We start from the raw sequence: 18,314 nt of genomic DNA, 5'->3' as shown, positions 1-18,314 counted from the left end.
CCTCAGTAACAGCCCATGTGTAGGGTTGCCACCTCCAGGCTGGGAAATACCTGGAGATTTTGGGGATGGAGCCTGAGGAGGGCGGGGTTTGGGGAGGGGAGGGACTTCAATGCCATAGAATCCAACTGCCAAAGCGGGGAACTGATCTCCATTGGCTGGAGATCAATTGTAACAGCAGGAGATCTCCAGCTAATACCTGGAGATTAGCAACCCTACCTGCCAGTGATGCTCAGAAAGTAAGGTTGCCAGCGCCACATTAGGAAATTCCTGAAGATTTGGGGGTACAGCCTGGGGAGGGTGGGGTTTGGGGAGGGACCTTAGTGGGTTATAATGCCAAAGACTCCAGCCTCCAAAGCCGCCATTTTCTCCTAGGAAACTGATCTCTGTAGTCTGGAGATCAGTTGTAAGTCTGGGAAATCTCCAGGCCCCACCTGGAGGTTGGCAATCCTGTCAGAAAGGCTTCTACTTTATTGACTTCCCCAAAATTTTGTAAGTTGTTAGTTTCACCGTGCTGCTTCTTGAAGGTTTGGGCAGCCGATAATTAATTCAGTGCTCGGCATAGAAAAGAGATGAGCCGTCGGCCATTAGGTTTCATTGTGCCGCAATGAATTCAATGGGGAATTATTAGTTCGGCATTGTCATTTTAATTGGTGTGATCTGTCTTGAATCCCTGAACTGGGAGAAAAATGGGATGGAAAGACTACGCTATTGAAAATTAATGACCACTCAAAGAAGAACAATCAGGGGTAATAGAAACATCTTTTTCTTAACCTCTCTGTCATGTTTGTGAAACGCCCTTTGTGCCGATTCAGGGAACGGCTGCGCATGTGCGGGGTGTAGATGTCTTCTTGTGGTAGTAGTAGATTCACCTAAGTAGATTCACCGGCAGACATTCGGCAAGTGTTCTGTCTCTGCTCTTGCTGTTGCTGAAAACAGGTTTGGGGGCCAAGCCTTGGTATGGCGGTCCTAAACAGGGACTATCACAGGGTGGGGGGCAGGAGGGCCATTTGGCCCGGGCCTCACATTCACAGGAGGCCTCACATGAACACATGAAGCTGCCTTCTACTGAATCAGATCCTTGGTCCACCAAAGTCAGTATTGTCTACTCAGACCGGCAGCAGCTCTCCGGGGTCTCAGGCAGAGGTCTTTCACATCACCTACCTGCCTAGTCCCTTTAACTGGAGATGCCGGGTATTGAACCTGGGAGCTTCTGCACGCCAAGCAGACGCTCTATTGCTGAGACACAGCCCCAAACTTATACATTTGCTTTTGACATTTGATAAGCGTTGCAGCTTGTTTTTATGTGTGTCATACATCATCTTTTTAATTCTTTTTTATTATTATTACAGTTAAGGGTCTCAAAATCTACCAGTGGCCCAGGTAGGGTTGCCAGGTTCTTCTCCGCCACCAGCGGAAGGTTTTTTTTTTTGGGGGGGGGGAGCCTGAGGAGGGCAGGGTTTGGGGAGGGACTTCAATGCCACGGAGTCCAATTGCCAAAGTTGCCGTTTTCTCCAGGGGAACTGATCTCTATCGGCTGGAGATCAGCTGTAACAGCAGGAGATCTCCAGCTGGTACCTGGAGGTTGGCAACCCTATGCCCAGGCGTCTCTGTAGCCTTAAAATTCAGTGCTGGGTCAAATGTTTCACATTTGAAAAACTGCTTAAAGGAAACAAAACCGAATGTTTAGGCCCTATTCAAAATAACAACAAAGAACACCAATTGATACAAGCCTCCTTTATTCCCTGTTTCAGCCAGGATCGAATGCATGCGTTTCGCTGAATGTGCGTTCGATCCTGGCTAAAACAGGGAATAAAGGAGGCTAAAGTCTCCCAAAAGGGAGACTGCAGCCAAGAAATTAGAAGGAGATTGAGACTGGGAAGGGCAGCCATGAAGGAGCTAGAAAAGATTTTGAAGTGTAAGGATGTGACTCTGGCCACCAAGACTAGATTAATTCATGCCATCGTATTCCCTATTACTATGTATGGGTGTGAAAGCTGGACAGTGAAGAAAGCTGATAGGAAGAAAATTGATTCCTTTGAAATGTGGTGTTGGAGGAGAGTGTTATGAATTCCGTGGACTGCCAAAAAAATAAATCAGGGGGTTATAGATCAAATCAAGCCTGAGCTGACCCTAGAAGCTAAAATGACTAAACTGAGGCGATCGTATTTTGGTCCCGTCATGAGACGACAAGAGTCACTGGAAAAGACAGTCATGCTAGGAAAAGTTGAGGGCGGCAGGAAAAGAGGAAGACCCAACAAGAGATGGATGGACTCAATAAAGGAAGCCACAGCCCTCAATTTGCAAGATCTGAGCAAGGCTGTCAAAGATAGGACATTTTGGAAGACTTTCATTCATAGGGTCGCCATGAGTCGGAAGCGACTTGACGGCACTTTACGCACACACACAAGAGTGATCACATTTGCCATTTGGTAATATAATTTAGTGCCCTTACCTGAATAGCCCAGGCCAGTGGGTTATAGATCAAATCAAGCCTGAACTGACCCTAGAAGCTAAAATGACTAAACTGCGGCTATCGTATTTTGGTCACATTATGAGAAGATAAGAGTCACTGGAAAAGACAGTCATGCTAGGAAAAATTGAGGGCAGCGGGAAAAGAGGAAGACCCAACAAGAGATGGATGGACTCAATAAAGGAAGGCACAGCCCTCAGTTTGCAAGATCTGAGCAAGGCTGTGAAAGATAGGACATCTTGGAGGACTTTCATTCATAGGGTCGCCATGAGTCGGAAGCGACTTGACGGCATTTAACACACACACACACACACACACACACACACACACACACACACACACAGTGACCATGTGTTTTCGCCCATGATCTTCTTGGGGTGCGTGGGTGGGGAATAAGAAACATGCAAGTTCCAGGCCGGTCACCTTGGGAGCAGAGAACGGCGTGCAAAACAAGAGTTTTGAGAATTCAGATGGGGAAAATGTGCATCTATGGAGTGACCAATCCAATGCAACACCTGCCATGAATAAATGGCCTCCGGCCATTTGCGTTGCAAATCCATTGCATTGGATTGGTCACCCTATAGATGCCCATTTCCCCCATCCGAATTCTCAAAACTCTGCATGGCGGCTTATTGTTGAGTTTTGAGAATACGGATGGGGGGAAAGTGCATCTAAAGCACTGGTTCCCAACCAGGGGTCCATGGACCCCCAGGGGTCCGTGAGAACTAAATTAAGGTCCGCGAAACAAAGTTATAAACCGATAATAAATTAATATTTTCAATTAAAAGTTCTCTGTTATGAAATATATATATTCAAATATAATTCTAAGTTTAATGTTTAATTAACAGTTATGATTAAAGTTTATTTTCAAATTCCCGGAATTTTTATTTTGAACCTTGGGGTCCCTGCACCGAACAAAAAAAGTCCTAGTGGTCCCTGGTCAAAAAAAAGGTTGGGAACCACTGATCTATAGAGTGACCAATCCAATGCAAAACCTTCCGTGAATAAATGGCCTCCGGCCGTCTGCACTGCAAATCCATTGCATTGGATTGGTCACCCTATAGATGCCCATTTTCCCCCATCCGCATTCTCAAAACTCTGCACGGCGGCTTATTGTTGAGTTTTGAGAATACGGATGGGGTGCGGCGGTGGGGTGGGGAAAGTGCACCTAAAGGGTGGCAAACCCAAGGCAAAACCTTCACCGAGGGGCGGTCCTAGTGCGGCTGAGTCACAAGCCCCGACGCGCGCCTTCACATCCGTGGGGACACGTGCGCGCGGCCGCTCCGGGGGCGCGCCCTTCTCTCCGCGCAAACAATCCCTTGCAGGGAGGACTAGTTTTGGAGAGCCGAGCTGGGCGGGCCGTGGCCGCGGAGGCTCCCATCCCTCCCCGGACGCTCCGTCTCGCCTCCTTTGCTTGCGCCCCCATGTCTCCGAGGCTCGCCGGGCGGCTCCGGGGCGTTGCGCCGCCTGCCAGGGCTTGAGCGCGCCCGGGGGGTGCGGGGTGCGGGAAAAAAGTTTGGCAACTTCTACGCGCAGGTAAGTGTCGCGCGGGGGGGGGGGGCGCAGAGCGCGCGCGGACTCCGGGGAACTCCTTGCCTTCGGGGCGCGCGCCCTGCGGAAGAGCCAGCCGGTGGGGGCTGCCGTTCTTGCCTTGGGGAGGCTCGGGAGCGCGCAAGAGTCCAGGAGCACCTTGAAGACCAACAGAAATATTTTCTAGTAGAAAAGGGCAAGAGTCCAGTAGCACCTTAAAGACTACCAAGAATATTTTCTGGTAGAAAAGGGCAAGAGTCCAGTAGCACCTTGAAGACTAACAAGAATATTTTCTGGTAGAAAAGGGCAAGAGTCCAGTAGCACCTTGAAGACTACCAAGAATACTTTCTGGTAGAAAAGGGCAAGAGTCCAGTAGCACCTTGAAGACCAACAGAAATATTTTCTAGTAGAAAAGGGCAAGAGTCCAGTAGCACCTTGAAGACTACCAAGAATATTTTCTGGTAGAAAAGGGCAAGAGTCCAGTAGCACCTTGAAGACTACCAAGAATATTTTCTGGTAGAAAAGGGCAAGAGTCCAGTAGCACCTTGAAGACCAACAGAAATATTTTCTAGTAGAAAAGGGTGAGAGTCCAGTAGCACCTTAAAGACCAACAGAAATATTTTCTGGCAGAAAAGGGCAAGAGTCCAGTAGCACCTTGAAGACTAACAGAAATATTTTCTGGTAGAAAAGGGCAAGAGTCCAGTAGCCCCTTAAAGACTAACAGAAATATTTTCTGGTAGAAAAGGGCCAGAGTCCAGTAGCCCCTTGAAGACTAACAGAAATATTTTCTAGTAGAAAAGGGCAAGAGTCCAGTAGCACCTTGAAGACCAACAAAAATATTTTCTAGTAGAAAAGGGCAAGAGTCCAGTAGCACCTTGAAGACCAACAGAAACATTTTCTAGTAGAAAAGGGCAAGAGTCCAGTAGCACCTTGTAGACTAACAAAAATATTTTCTGGCAGGGTGTGAGCTCATACCCTGCCAGAAAATATTTTTAAAGGGAGATTGGAAAGAGAAACTGCTGAATTACAGTTGATATTCAAACTAAAGTCAGTGCATTTCCCTGGGCTGAATAAAGACCTTGCATTCATGGCCCATTACCAATGCTGATTTCTCCACCCCCATCTCTCCCCTGGACATCACAGACTCTTCTGCATGCCACACCTAATCCCATCAATCCTGCTGTTCACATTTACATACTGTTCCTCTACTTAAAGACCGATGGATTCACATTCTAGCTGTATCTGAGGAAGTGAGCTGTGGCTCACGAAAGCTCCTACCCTACCAGAAAATATTTTTGTTAGTCTTTAAGGTGCTACTGGACTCTTGCCCTTTTTGACTACAGAAAATATTTCTGTGAGTCTTCAAGGTGCTACTGGACTCTTGCTCCTTGCCATGCACAGGTGGCCGTTCTTGCAAATCTGGGCTCCTTGCTGCTCGCCCGGACCAACAGCTGGCCGCCTCTGGAGGGCCGGTTTGTTCCTTCTTCCGCTGTATCCCACGTGGAGCTTTTTCAGGGGAGAACGCAAAAAAAAAAAGGCACGTTGTGAATTCTTTTTACGGCCATTGATGCAGAGGAGGTTTTTGCCGTGGATTTGCTGCTCTCCAGATGCATGTGGCCCTGACCTGGATGGCCCAGGCTAGCCTGATCTCATCAGATCTCAGAAGCTGAGCAGGGTCAGCCCTGGTTAGTATTTGGATGGGAGACTGAGGGAAGTGTATTTAATCCTAGAATGTTAGTCAAATAAGCACAAAAGTATTATTTTATATATAAAGGCACCAAAAATACTTTTGCTGTGCAGGGGAAGGCACTGGCTAACCACCTCTGTTAGTCTCTTGCCATGAAAACCCCAAAAAGGGGACGCCATAAGTTGGCTGCAACTTGACGGCACTTTACACACACACACACACACACACACGCACATTTCCCCCACCCGAATTCTCAAACTCTGCATGGGGGCTTATGTTGAGTTTTGAGAATTTGGATGGGAAAAAAATGTGCATCTAGAGAGCTGCAAATCCAAGGCAAAAACCTCCCATTGCATAGTTAGTTTCTCTAACTTTTCTCGGCTGTTGCTTCCGGCTGCCTGTTGGTTTGCCTTTTGAAAGGAGCCGTGCGACGAAGGACTCGCTGTAGTATTTTTGGAAGGCGGCTCTTACTTTTTCAGATGACCGATCTCTGCTGATGTGTACAGGAAGTGCTGTGAATTTCTCCCCCCCCCCCTTTACTTAAAAAGCTGCTGCCTGAAATTGCTATGAAAGAAAGGGCGGAAGAGCAGCAGTAAGCGATTATTTGGAGCTAGCATTTGCAACACGCTGTAATTTTTTTTAACCTGCATTTCTGTTAGATGGGAATGGGAAATCCAAAAATAATTCATACACCGGTCCTAGTCGATCTTTAAAGTAGACTCTCTCGATTTCACCTGCAGTCGATAGAAGTTACTTCCAGATAACATCTTTAGGAGTGGAGGACTGAATTTTCAGGCGCTTGAGAGTGTTTTGTGGATGTATGGAACGGGAGAGTCATATCCTGTACTTGGGTAACTAAACTTAATCCAGTTGATAAAAGATTTTAGCTCGTATCACTTGGCAATTGCCATTGCAGCCCTACGCAGCCCTTCTAAATCCGCTGAAGTCAATTGCACTGCGGGAGGTGTTATATTGGCTCCCGTCCTGCTCATATCAGCATTCAAGGAAACTTGGCCGTCCACTGCTCACCAAGCGGCGTCATCGCTTAACACAGCTCGCAGTCTATGGGTACCATATGGTGTCCATAAATACGCAATGGCCCTGCATCGTTCTGTACCAATACAGGTATATAGGCCGTAACCCCTAGCTGGCATCACCATTTTTCTTCTTCTGCATGGGGGCAACTCTTTTTGTAGCCGTGAGCGGAACAAATACCTCACTGTCTGTTAGGGTGGGAATGTAGGGTCATAGAGCAGGCGTCCCCAGCAGGGTGCCAGTGGGTGACACCTTTCTGGTGCCCACCAAATGTTTTTAGGAAGTGGGTGGGGCCCGCTAGGGCTTTTGACAAGTAGGGCTTCTGATGGACTATCGGAGATTTGATTGGCTGCGCAGTTTTTAAAAGGTTGCTTTGGCAGCAGCTGCCACCACAGCACGAAGATCTACGGTGTGCTGCCAGTGTTAAGCCGGGGCCATCATTTCGTGCCTCTCTCCGCCTCCTGCGGCAGCCCTTTTGTGGCCGCCATTTTGTTGCTGCGCCCACCCTGCGGTGTCAGAATTCCAAACGTGCCCGCAGGCTCAAAAAGGTTGGCGACCCCTGCCATGGACTCTGCCCTCCAAAGCAGCCATTTTTCTCCTGGGGAACTGATTTCTGTAGTCTGGAGATCAGTTGTAATTTCGGGCAGATCTCCAGGCCCTGCCTAGAGGTTGGCAACCATATAGGAAGCTGAGATTGGGGCCCCCAAGTGATACCTGTAGTCCTATAAAGGTAAAGGAAGCACCGGGTCATTACTGACCCATGGGGTGAGGTTACATCCTGACGTTTACAGGGTGGTTTGGCAGTGCCTTCCCCGGTCGTCTTCCCTTTACCCCCAGCAAGCTGGGTACTCATTTTACCAACCGTGGAAGGATGGAAGGCCGAGTCAACCTCGAGCCGGCTACCTGAGACTGACTTCCGTTAAGATCGAACTCAGGTCGTGAGCAGAGCTTTTGACTGCAGTACTTCAGCGTACTACTCTGTGCCACGGGGCACATGTAGTCCTATATAGATGACATATTCATGGACAGGGACGGCAGCTGTAGAGAGGGAACAGCAGTAAGTATACTGGCTGGGTTCCAGGCAGGAGAGCAGAGCTTACGAGCATACAGGCTGTGCCCACATCCAATATTCTTGCATAGGAGGGAGTGGGATCAGCATACTCAGTCGCGAACGAGGGCAGGGCATGGCATTGGTGCCAGCTCCCCCTCTACATATATTGGACTGTGCCCAAATATGCATGCACATAAGAAAGGCCCTGCTGGATCAGACCAAGGCCCATCAAGTCCAGCAGTCTGTTCACACAGTGGCCAACCAAGGGCCTGTAGGAAGCCTACAAGCAAGACGATGGCAGCAGCATTGCCTTCCTCTGTTCAACAGCACCTAATAGGGGAGGGGCTGTGGCTCAGTGGTAGACCATCTGCTTGGCATGCAGAAGTCCCAGGTTCAACCCCCGGCAGCTCCAGTTAAAGGGACGAGGCAAGTAGGTGATGTGAAAGACCTCATCCTGAGACCCTGGATAGCCGCTGCCAGTCTGAGCAGACAATACTGACTTTGATGGACCAAGGGTCTGATTCAGTATAAGGCAGCTTCATGTGTGTTCAATATAATAGGTATGCTCCTCTGATCCTGGAGAGAATAGGTATACACCATGACTAGTATTAATTTTACTAGTAGCCATGAATACCCCTTTCCTCCATGAACATGTCCACTCCCCTCTTAAAGCCTTCCAAGTTGGCAGCCATCACCACATCCTGGGGCAGGGAGTTCCCCACTTCTCCACATGAGCGGCAGAGGCTAATCTGGTGAACTGGATTTGTTTCCCCTCTCCTACACATGAAGCCAGCTGGGTGACCTTGGGCTAGTCACAGCTCTCTCAGCCCCACCTACCTCACAGTGTGTCTGTTGTGGAGAGGGGAAAGGAAGGAGATTGTAAGCTGGTTTGATTCTTCCTTAAGTGGTAGAGAAAGTCGGCATATAAAAACCAGGTCTTCTTCTTTTCTGGTGCCCACCAACTGTTTTTAGGAAGCGGGTGGGGCCAGCTACATCTTTTGCCCAGCAAGGCTTCTGATTGACTATTGGAAATTTGATTGGCCGTGCAGCTTTTTAAAAATATTGCTTTGGCAGCAGCTGCCACCACAGCACAAGGACCTGCACTGTGTTACTGAAATCAAGCTGTGGCCATCATTTTGTGGCTAGCTCACCACATCCTGGGGCAGGGAGTTCCACAATTTAACTATGCGTTGTGTGAAAAAATACTTCCTTTTATCAGTTTTGAATCTCTCACCCTCCAGTTTCAGCAGATGACCCCGCGTTCTAGTATTATGGGAGAGGGAGAAGCTTTTCTCCCTGTCCACTCTCTCCATACCAAGGCTTTGTGTAGGAAATCATTGCAAGTGAAGTGGTCCTGCGTTTGCCACTTAACTCCAGGTAGAACAGGGTGAGGTTTTTGTGTACGAGACGTACTTGGCTCGGCCTGGGCAAGGCGAGCTGGACTAATTGTGTACGCTTTCGCCGTTCTGCAGGCTGATCCCGCTCCGCGTATTGTGCCGACAAGAACTCCTTGTAATGGAGCCTTGGTGAGAATTTCCTGTAGGGTGGATTCTGTGCCGTCCGTGGCCAGCCGCCGTTTACATTAATAAAATGAGCGTATTGATCGTGCTGTGCTGAAGTGCTACTTGATTCTCCCCGTGGACGTTCTCAAGGAAACCATTCTGAATTTCATCAGACGGAGGAATCTCTCACAATGCGCCTTTCCCCTGCGAGGAGAGTTTAGACACACGGCTTATGAAACCAGGCAGCGAAAAGCTCATCAGTTTAGGGACTCAGAATGGCAGCAAGAAGGAGCGGAGCCTTTTTGGTTGTTGCCCCCAAGGGCCTGGAACACGTTCCTTGAACTGGGGCTTCAGGGAAAAAATGTATATAAAGCTCACAAGCAGGCTGAGCCTGTGCATGTTACTCATAACACTGAGCCTAGCAACATCAGCCATACTATCTCAGGTTCATACGCCTGTCCATCTTCGAATGTGATTTATGCCATCGCATGCTAGCAATGCCCTTCCACCCTTTACATTGGACATACAGGCCAGTCCCTAAGATTAAATGGACATAAGTCTGACATCAGAAACCTGTGGCGGAATATTTTATCCTTCCAGGACATTCAGTTGCTGGTTTAAGAGTAGCAGTTCTCTTAGGGATTTCAAAGGGAGATTAGAAAGAGAGACTGTTGAATTACAACTAATAATGAAGCTCAAGAGAGCCATCGTGGTGTGGTAGTTAAGAGTGGTGGTTTGGAGCGGTGGACTCTAATCTGGAGAACTGGGTTTGATTCCCCCACTCCTCCACGTGAGCAGCGGACGGTAATCTAGTGAACCGGGTTGGTTTCCCCACTCCCACACACGAAGCCAGCTGGGTGACCTTGGGCAAGTTACAGTTCTATTGAGAGCTCTCTCTGCCCCACCTACCTCACAGGGTGTCTGTTGTGAGGAGGGGAAGGGAAGGTGATTGTAAGCCGGTAGAGAAAGTCAGCATATAAAAAACCCCAACCAACCAACAACTCAATACAATGCATTCTCCTGGACTGAATAGAGATCTGGGATTCCTGTCTCATTATCAATGCTATTTTCTCCACGCCCAACTATCCCGCTGCATATCACACCTAATCCAATCACGCCTGCTAATGTCATTTACTTGCTTTTGACATTTACATTGCCATTGTGTGTCTAATTCACTCGTCTCTACTTAAGGATAGATGGACTCACAATCTAGCTGTATCTGAAAAAGTGAGCTGTAGCTCACTAAAGGTCACACCCTGCCAGAACTTTGTTAGTCTTTAAGGTGCTACTGGACTCTTGCTCTTTACTACTCATAACTAAGGCATGTCTTTGAGTTCAGTAACATATATAAGCACAAGTGTGGTTTAGGATTGCAGCTTTATGTACACACAGCATTTAGGATCTGAGGTGGTATTATGATTTAAACATTTTTTTTGCTATTTTATGGAATTGTAGGATTTTCCTTTTTTTTTTTTTTTTTGCTATCTGGGCTTTTAAAGACTTGCTGGACTGTTGTTTCTTTTTATGCTTTTGAGTATTTGGGGGACTATCTGCACAAGGTAGCCAAAAAATGTCGGTGGCTGTGTTGTTCCATAGCACAATCCAAAACAAAAGTCCTATAATACCTTCTATTGAGGACCAACCAAAATAATGCACCTGGTGTTTTAAATTCTCCAGACCCCACTCAAGAGTACATTTGCACCACTGAAGAGTTATTCTTCCCCAGTTGGCAGCAGAATTTGAAGCTGGGTTCTGTATGGCCCTTAAGGTATTAAAATCATGTGTTGCTCCAGCGACACATGACAATGAAATCCAGTGTGCTTACTCAGAGATAAGCCCCATTCAGTGTAATGAGGTTCAGCTGTTTCCGCCAAGCCCAAAGTGATCCTTCACTTAATTGTTTCCTCACCTCATTAGGAAAAAACAATCCCACTGTTTTTTATTCCCCTCCCCATTGATCTGTGCATAGTGCTCTCATGTTGCACCTGTGGCACTAAGAACATGGGAGGAACAAAAATTAGCTTTGAGAGACTCGGAAAAGAGCTTGGTGGAAAGCTATGAGAGAGCCAGCGTGGTGTAGGAGTTAAGGTGTCAGACTAGGATCAGGGAAACCCAGGTTCGAATCCCCTTTCTACCACAGAAACCCGCTGGGTGACCTTGGGCCAGTCACACACACTCAACCTCGACCCTGGCAGGTATTTGGATAGGAGACCCCCAAAGGAATACCGAGGTTGTGACATGGAGGCAAACCACCCCCGAACGTCTCTTGCCTTGAAACCCCTACGGGATGACCATGAGTCAGCTGCGACTTGATGGCACTTCACACACACACAATTATTGCTCACGCTTGCTTCTTCAAAGAATCTTCTTGGATTTGTATTTAGTATACGTGAGTTTAATTCTGTCCCAATAATCATTTTTCTCATTTTGCAATACTGTCTTAAGGACTTTCTCTGTCGGGTGACGCGTCCTGCCTATTACAGATGCACTGAGTGGTGCTTTTTAGTACTTTTGCTTTCTCTCTGCACACACTGTGTTCCCTTTGGGAGCAGTTGATTAGTTTCAGAGGCATTTGTAAAGGAACCATCTCGAAACACAATGCCGGGGTAGGGTGGGGTGGAGTTTGGTTTCAGTTTTATTCGTGATGTATGGGGTGTGTGTGTATATGTGTGTAAGTTTTAGTGTGGACGGTCAAAACTGCTTAGCCTTCCTGTCATGGCTTGTACTGACATGTCCAACAATTCATTAGAATGTTGAATTTCCATTATTCCCACTAAGGGGATATCTCATTTTAGTAGCAGCTTACAGTGCGTGTTAGTATATCTAAAAGGTAAAGGTCCCCTGTGCAAGCACCGGGTCATTCCTGTCCCATGGGGTGACATCACATCCCGACGTTTACTAGACAGACTTTGTTTATGGGGTGGTTTGCCAGTGCCTTCCCCACTTTACCCCCAGCAAGCTGGGTACTCATTTGACCTACCTTGGAAGGATGGAAGGCTGAGTCAACCTTGAGCCGGCTACCTGAAATTGACTCCCGTCGGGATTGAACTCAGGTCATGAGCAGAGCTTGGACTGCAGTACTGCACCTTACCACTCTGTGCCATGGGGCTCGTAACTATCTAACAGGAGATGAATTCCACTGAACTCCAGCATACAACTGTTGTATGGGAAATCATTGACATCAATGGCTTGTACTTCCAACTCAATGTGGGAACCTCTGCCTGTGATCAGGGTCAAGAAGATGAACCGTGACGCAGCACGCTCCCCAGTGAGTCAAATGGCAGCAAGGAAAGGCAAGGCGGAAAGGGAAACGCCGCTCAAACCGATCCGCTTCTTTCCCAAGCCATGCCTGCCTCCCCTCCTCTACCAGCGGCATAACCTGTCGGATCAGACTAAACAAACCATAAAAACGTAAGAAGAGGCCTACTGGATCAGACCAGTGGTCCATCTAGTCCAGCATCCTGCCTCACATAGAGGCCAACCCGTTCCTCTGGAGGTCCAACAGCAGGGCGTAGAGGCTGAAGCCTTCCCCTGATGTCCACTCCTGGCACTGGAATTCAGAGACTTACCACCTCTGAATGTGGAGGTTCCCTTTAGACACCATGGCTAGTTGCCACTGATAGACCTCTCCTCCCCGACCCTGTTCACCAGATTAGAGTCTGCCATGCTTAGCCATTACACCATGTTGGTTCTCAGAAGTATTTAATTTCCTCCTTCCTTCCTCCTTCGGCATTCCTTTGCCAAAAGGAAGTCAACCAGATACCTCTAGGAAGCTCATGAGAAAGGCATGAGACATCTGCACTTGACTTTTGTCTATGCAGCGTATGGCAGTCAGCGATATATTGCTCCCCCGCTTGGAGGTTCTATTTTGCTGTCGTATTCAGACAAACCTGTCATCTGTGAATCCTTTATGAACTTTAGGTTTTTTTTTTTAATTGTGTATACAACATATGGGAAGTTTGTGGCAATTAAAAAAATAAAAGCCAAGAGTGCGATCAAAATACAGAACACTCAACATCCTTAATTAAAGGCCTTCTGATATTCTCATGAGCTCCTCCAGAAGGCCAGTCCAATGCCTGAGAAGTTTCAAATTTTTAAATAATTTTTTATTAATTTAGAAAACATAAAACAAAAAAACAAACAAATACAATGAAAAATAATACAAAAAAATAACAAAAGATAATACAAAAGAGTATCTATATACTTATTAATACATTCACAATTACCAAATTTTTAAGACCAAAAAGATACCCCTTCGACCCTCCACCCACCGTAAAAATGTGACCCATCACCCGACTTCCAAAGAAGTGTCCTGACAGTTTTTAAAATATCTATCAACAATAAAATATAAAAATCTTAAGACTAGTTTCTATAACTCACTAATTAAAGTAGTAAAATCCATTTTTCCAAGTTTATCCCAATATGTGATGGCCTTTGCCCATGTTTTTTTTAATTCTTCCATATCTTTTCCATGTAGGAATTCAGTTAATTTGGCCATCCTCATATACATCCATAGTAGCTGAGAAGTTTCAAGACTGAACAGAGCAGCAGGGCGCCATGAACAGGAACAAATGGGAAAATATAGCTGGCACAGAAGTTCGTATAGGAAGATTTGGACCTTTAAAGATGTAGGTCCCACCATGAAGAGCTTTAAAGTCAGGAACCAGCACCTTAGACTGAAGGTTATATCACGTTATATCTTTCCCCTTTAACTTATAAATCTAATGCCTCTGTGTCTGGCATAATGGCTTTTTTATTAAGTGAAAGGAAAGGTAAGGAAAGGTAATGTGTAGATGGACCCTATGTTGTACCAGGGATTGGTGTTTCTTCCCTTTCAAAAATGGAATTTCATATTATTAGGGCAGACAGATCTCCTCCCCATCCCACTCCAAAGACATATCCAGGAACACCTTTGTTTTCTCTTCCATATACAGTGAGCAGATGTGTATCAGGAAGCTTAATACCCTGAAATTTGAAATGAGACCGTAGTGAAATGTCAAGAAAGTGAAGTAGGCTGTGGTTCTGTTTATTTAGGAGGGTGTGAAACTAGATCCAGCGCTTTCCTCTTCACTACACATTGGATGGTTTGAAATTACCTTTATGTATGCTTTAGGAAAGATGAAAAATAGGATGCAAGTTATATTTGGAGGCACCAGAATGTAATGGTTCAGGACGTGAAGCCGAGGGAAAACCAGAGGGGACGCTGGGAGACCCACAATTAGATCTTCCCAGACTTTTTAAAGGTTAATTGCGGTTTCCACCCCACTTCCCAAGCTGCTACTAGCCACGGAAGAGTAAAAGACGGACGCCTGATCTGTAAAATTATGACAATGTTTATCTCTGTTCTGGGAACAGTTTCACTTGCTCATTTCTTCAGGTGAAACTGGGGAAAAAAGCAGAAGAGCAGGCTAGGCTGGCTTCTCTAGTCAGTTGGGGACCCTATAAAAGTATCGTTGCTGGGGACATGCTGATTTGAACACATGAAGCTGCCTTCTACTGAATCAGCCCTGTGGTCCATCAAAGTCAGTATTGTCTACTCTGACCGGCAGTGGCTCTCCAGGGTCTCAGGCAGAGATGCTGGGGACCGAACCTGGGACCTTCTGCATGCCAAGCAGATACTCTACCACTGACACACAGCCCCTCCTCTCCAATCCCCATTCACCTGGAAATGATGTCAGTTGGATCCCATAGCTGTAATTTAGCATTTTTTTAAAAAAAAATCCCAAGAAGATAATGATAGGTCTTCTGGTTTGACCCAGCTTGCATCCGTACACCAAGGGGAGGGACTGTGGCTCAGCGATAGAGTATCTGCCTGGCGTGCAGAAGGTCCCAGGTTCAATCCCCGGCATCTCCAGTTAAAGGGACTAGGCAAGTAAGTGATGTGAAAGACCTTCTCCTGAGACCCTGAAGAGCCGCTGCCGGTCTGAGTAGACAGTACTGACTTTGATGGACCAGGGGTCTGATTCAGTATAAGGCAGCTTCATGTGTTCACCACTGGATGAATGTCATGCACCACAAATGCACAGTAGCAGTCATTTGCAACTGGAGTGTCTTGTCCACACAGGAAAATCCATGTGCAAATGACTGCTGTGGTGCAGTGATAATGCAGGAACCAACAATGTATGGATGGAGCCCCCAGCTCCCGTCTCCCAGCACTGCTCAGAGCAGCACCGGGAGAAAAAACGAACAAAAAATGGCCGCCTGGCCAATGGCGTGATGTCACTTCTGAAGGAAACCAGGAAGTGGGGTCAGATCTCAGAATTGCAAGAGACTCCAGCAGTTTTTAGAGAGGTCCGACATCACTTCTGGTTTGCCACCAGAAGTGGCATCATGCTGTCACCGATGGCTTCCCCCATGTCCGTGTACCCACGCTCCCCAGTCTCCAAGTCTGGCAACCCTCTACCTAGAGCCAGCATGGTGTAGTGGTTAAGAGCAGTGGTTAGGAGCAGTGGACTCTAATTTGGAGAACCGGGTTTGATTCCCCACTCATCCACACGAGCGGCGGAGTCTAATCTGGTGAACCGGGGTGGTTTCCCCACGCCTCCACATGAAGCCAGCTGGGTGACCTTGGGCTAGTCACAGCTCTCTTAGAGCTCTCTCAGCCCCACCCACCTCACAGGGTGTCTGTTGTGGGAAGGAGAAGGGAAGGTGATGTAAGCCAGTTTGATTCTCAAGTGGTAGAGAAAGTCGGCATATAAAAACCAACTCTTCTGCTGCTGCTGATATCTGGTCATGTTGATATTTCTTTCCTGATTCAGAACTCAGTCATTCTCACCATAATATATATATATATATTTTTAATCAAAATGTCTTAAGTTTAAATTAAGTCATTTAAATTTCACGCTAAAGTTCGGGCGTCATCCAACCAGAGCGAAGCATTTTTAGGTTTCATTTCTCATAACGAGGAGTTCCAGTTTGGGTCCACATTTCTTCCACTGAAATCCACGAGGCCTTCAAAACGGCTTCACTGCGGCTGGGTTATGCACCTTCATGCGTAAAAAAAAAGTCAGGTGTTCCGAGTGGGTGTAGACAAAACTTTGCACACCGTCATGTTTATATACTGGGCTCAGTCCTAACATTATGACAGCCTGAAAAGTGATAAGTTCTCATGACGGGCAGTGTTTTAAAACCTGCCTATAACAATAAAAAAAAAAGTGATAATTCTGTCTCCTGTAAAAATTCTTCAGGGTGTAATCAGCAGCTATTTAAAGCCTGGATATGCCGCACCCTCCCCAGCTGTCCCTACAAACACTGAAGGGGATCGCTGTAATGCCCGGCTATGCGTGCAGAAAAATGAGGGGGCAGAATGAGCCGCGCCCCTTTGGACTGCAGGGGGAGCGTGAAACCACTCCCTGCAAACACACACTAAATAAAATCACCCCTGGAGCCTAAAGACGTCTGGCCTTGCCCTTTGCACCCTGTGCTCGTTTCCCCATTGAAAAGGAATTCCTAATAAAGAGGAACCGTGGAAAAGTTTTAACCCCCTCCCCACCTGCAGTCCAAATTGGTACAGTCCATCGTGCCCCCCTCAGAGCTCTGCCGCCCCAGTACCACCTTGGTCGGCCTGAGACCAATGACGGTATACCTGCCACGACCATGGCTGATATTAATACCGTCCCCACAAAATATGTATGAGGAAGCTGTGAAGATGAGCTCTGCCTTCCTTTCCATATAAAAGGTAAAGGTCCCCTGTGCAAGCACCGGATCATTCCTGACCCATGGGGTGACGTCACATCCCGACGTTTCCAAGGCAGACTTTGTTTGCGGGGTGGTTTGCCAGTGCCTTCCCCAGTCATCTTCCCTTTACCCCCAGCAAGCTGGGTACTCATTTTACCGACCTCGGAAGGATGGAAGGCTGAGCCAACCTTGAGCCGGCTACCTGAAACCGACTTCCGTCAGGACCGATCTCAGGTCTTGAGCAGAGCTTTTGACTGCAGTACTGCAGCTTAATGCTCTGCGCCACGGGGCTCCTTTCCATATAGTTCTACTGAAAATATGCAGTTCTAAACCTGGGAAATTGCAGCGGGGGGGCGGGACATTGGGATGGAGTGGGGAAGTGGGGAATTTGGGGAGAGGCCGTGGCTCAGTGGCAGAGCCTCTGCTTGGCATGCGGAAGGTCCCAGGTTCAATCCTCAGCATCTCCAGTTAAAGGGACTAGGCAGGTAGGTGATGTGACAGACCCCTGCCTGAGACCCTGGAGAGCCGTTGCTGTTCTGAGTAGACAATACTGACTTTGATGGAGCAAGGGTCTAATTCAGTAGAAGGCAGCTTCATGTGTTCATGTGTGTCCTGCAAGGAAAACTCCTGCTTTCCAAAATAGTTTTGCTCCTTTAAAAAAAAAGGTGGATGGGGCTAATAAATAATAATAGCAGCAAAATACACTCCATATTTATTTATTTATGTATTGTGTTTATAGAAGAGGAGGAAGAGTTGGTTTCACTTGAGCGGCGGACTCTAATCTGGTGAATCGGGTTGGTTTCCCCACTCCTCCACGTGAAGCCAGCTGGGTGACCTTGGGCTAGTCACAGTTCTCTCCGAGCTCTCTCAGCCTCACCTACCTCACAAGGTGTCTGTTGAGGGGGGAGAGGACGGGAAGGATATTGTAAACCGGTTTGATTCTCCTTAAAAAAAGGTAGAGAAAGTTGGCAGATAAAAACCAACTCTTCTTTATAAAAGAGCCCCCCTGAACGACTCTGTTTTACATAGTGTGCAGAATGACAGAGGTGTGAGAGCCCCCTCCCCCCCGGTTACCCTAAGGCACGCCATTCCACAAGGCGGGGCCCACAACATGTACAGGTGGTTGTTCACCGTATTCGACCAGTGGAGGAGACTACACTCAGGGTCCAGTTGGCTCATGGCAGGCACCACAGCCAACCTCTGCATGTTGATTGCACTTCATGAGCAAAGCCTGTGTGCATGCAAACAGCACATGCGTGGGTTCTCTCACCAAAATAATGCAGGGCACTAGGATGAGATTGCATGGAGAGGCACATGCCCTTTGCATATGTATAGGGTTCTGTGCAACAAAGTTGGTCAACA

Source organism: Euleptes europaea, chromosome 4 (assembly GCF_029931775.1).
Source record: "Euleptes europaea isolate rEulEur1 chromosome 4, rEulEur1.hap1, whole genome shotgun sequence".
Classification (NCBI taxonomy): domain Eukaryota; kingdom Metazoa; phylum Chordata; class Lepidosauria; order Squamata; family Sphaerodactylidae; genus Euleptes; species Euleptes europaea.
Note: the sequence above shows the minus strand (reverse complement) of the source record.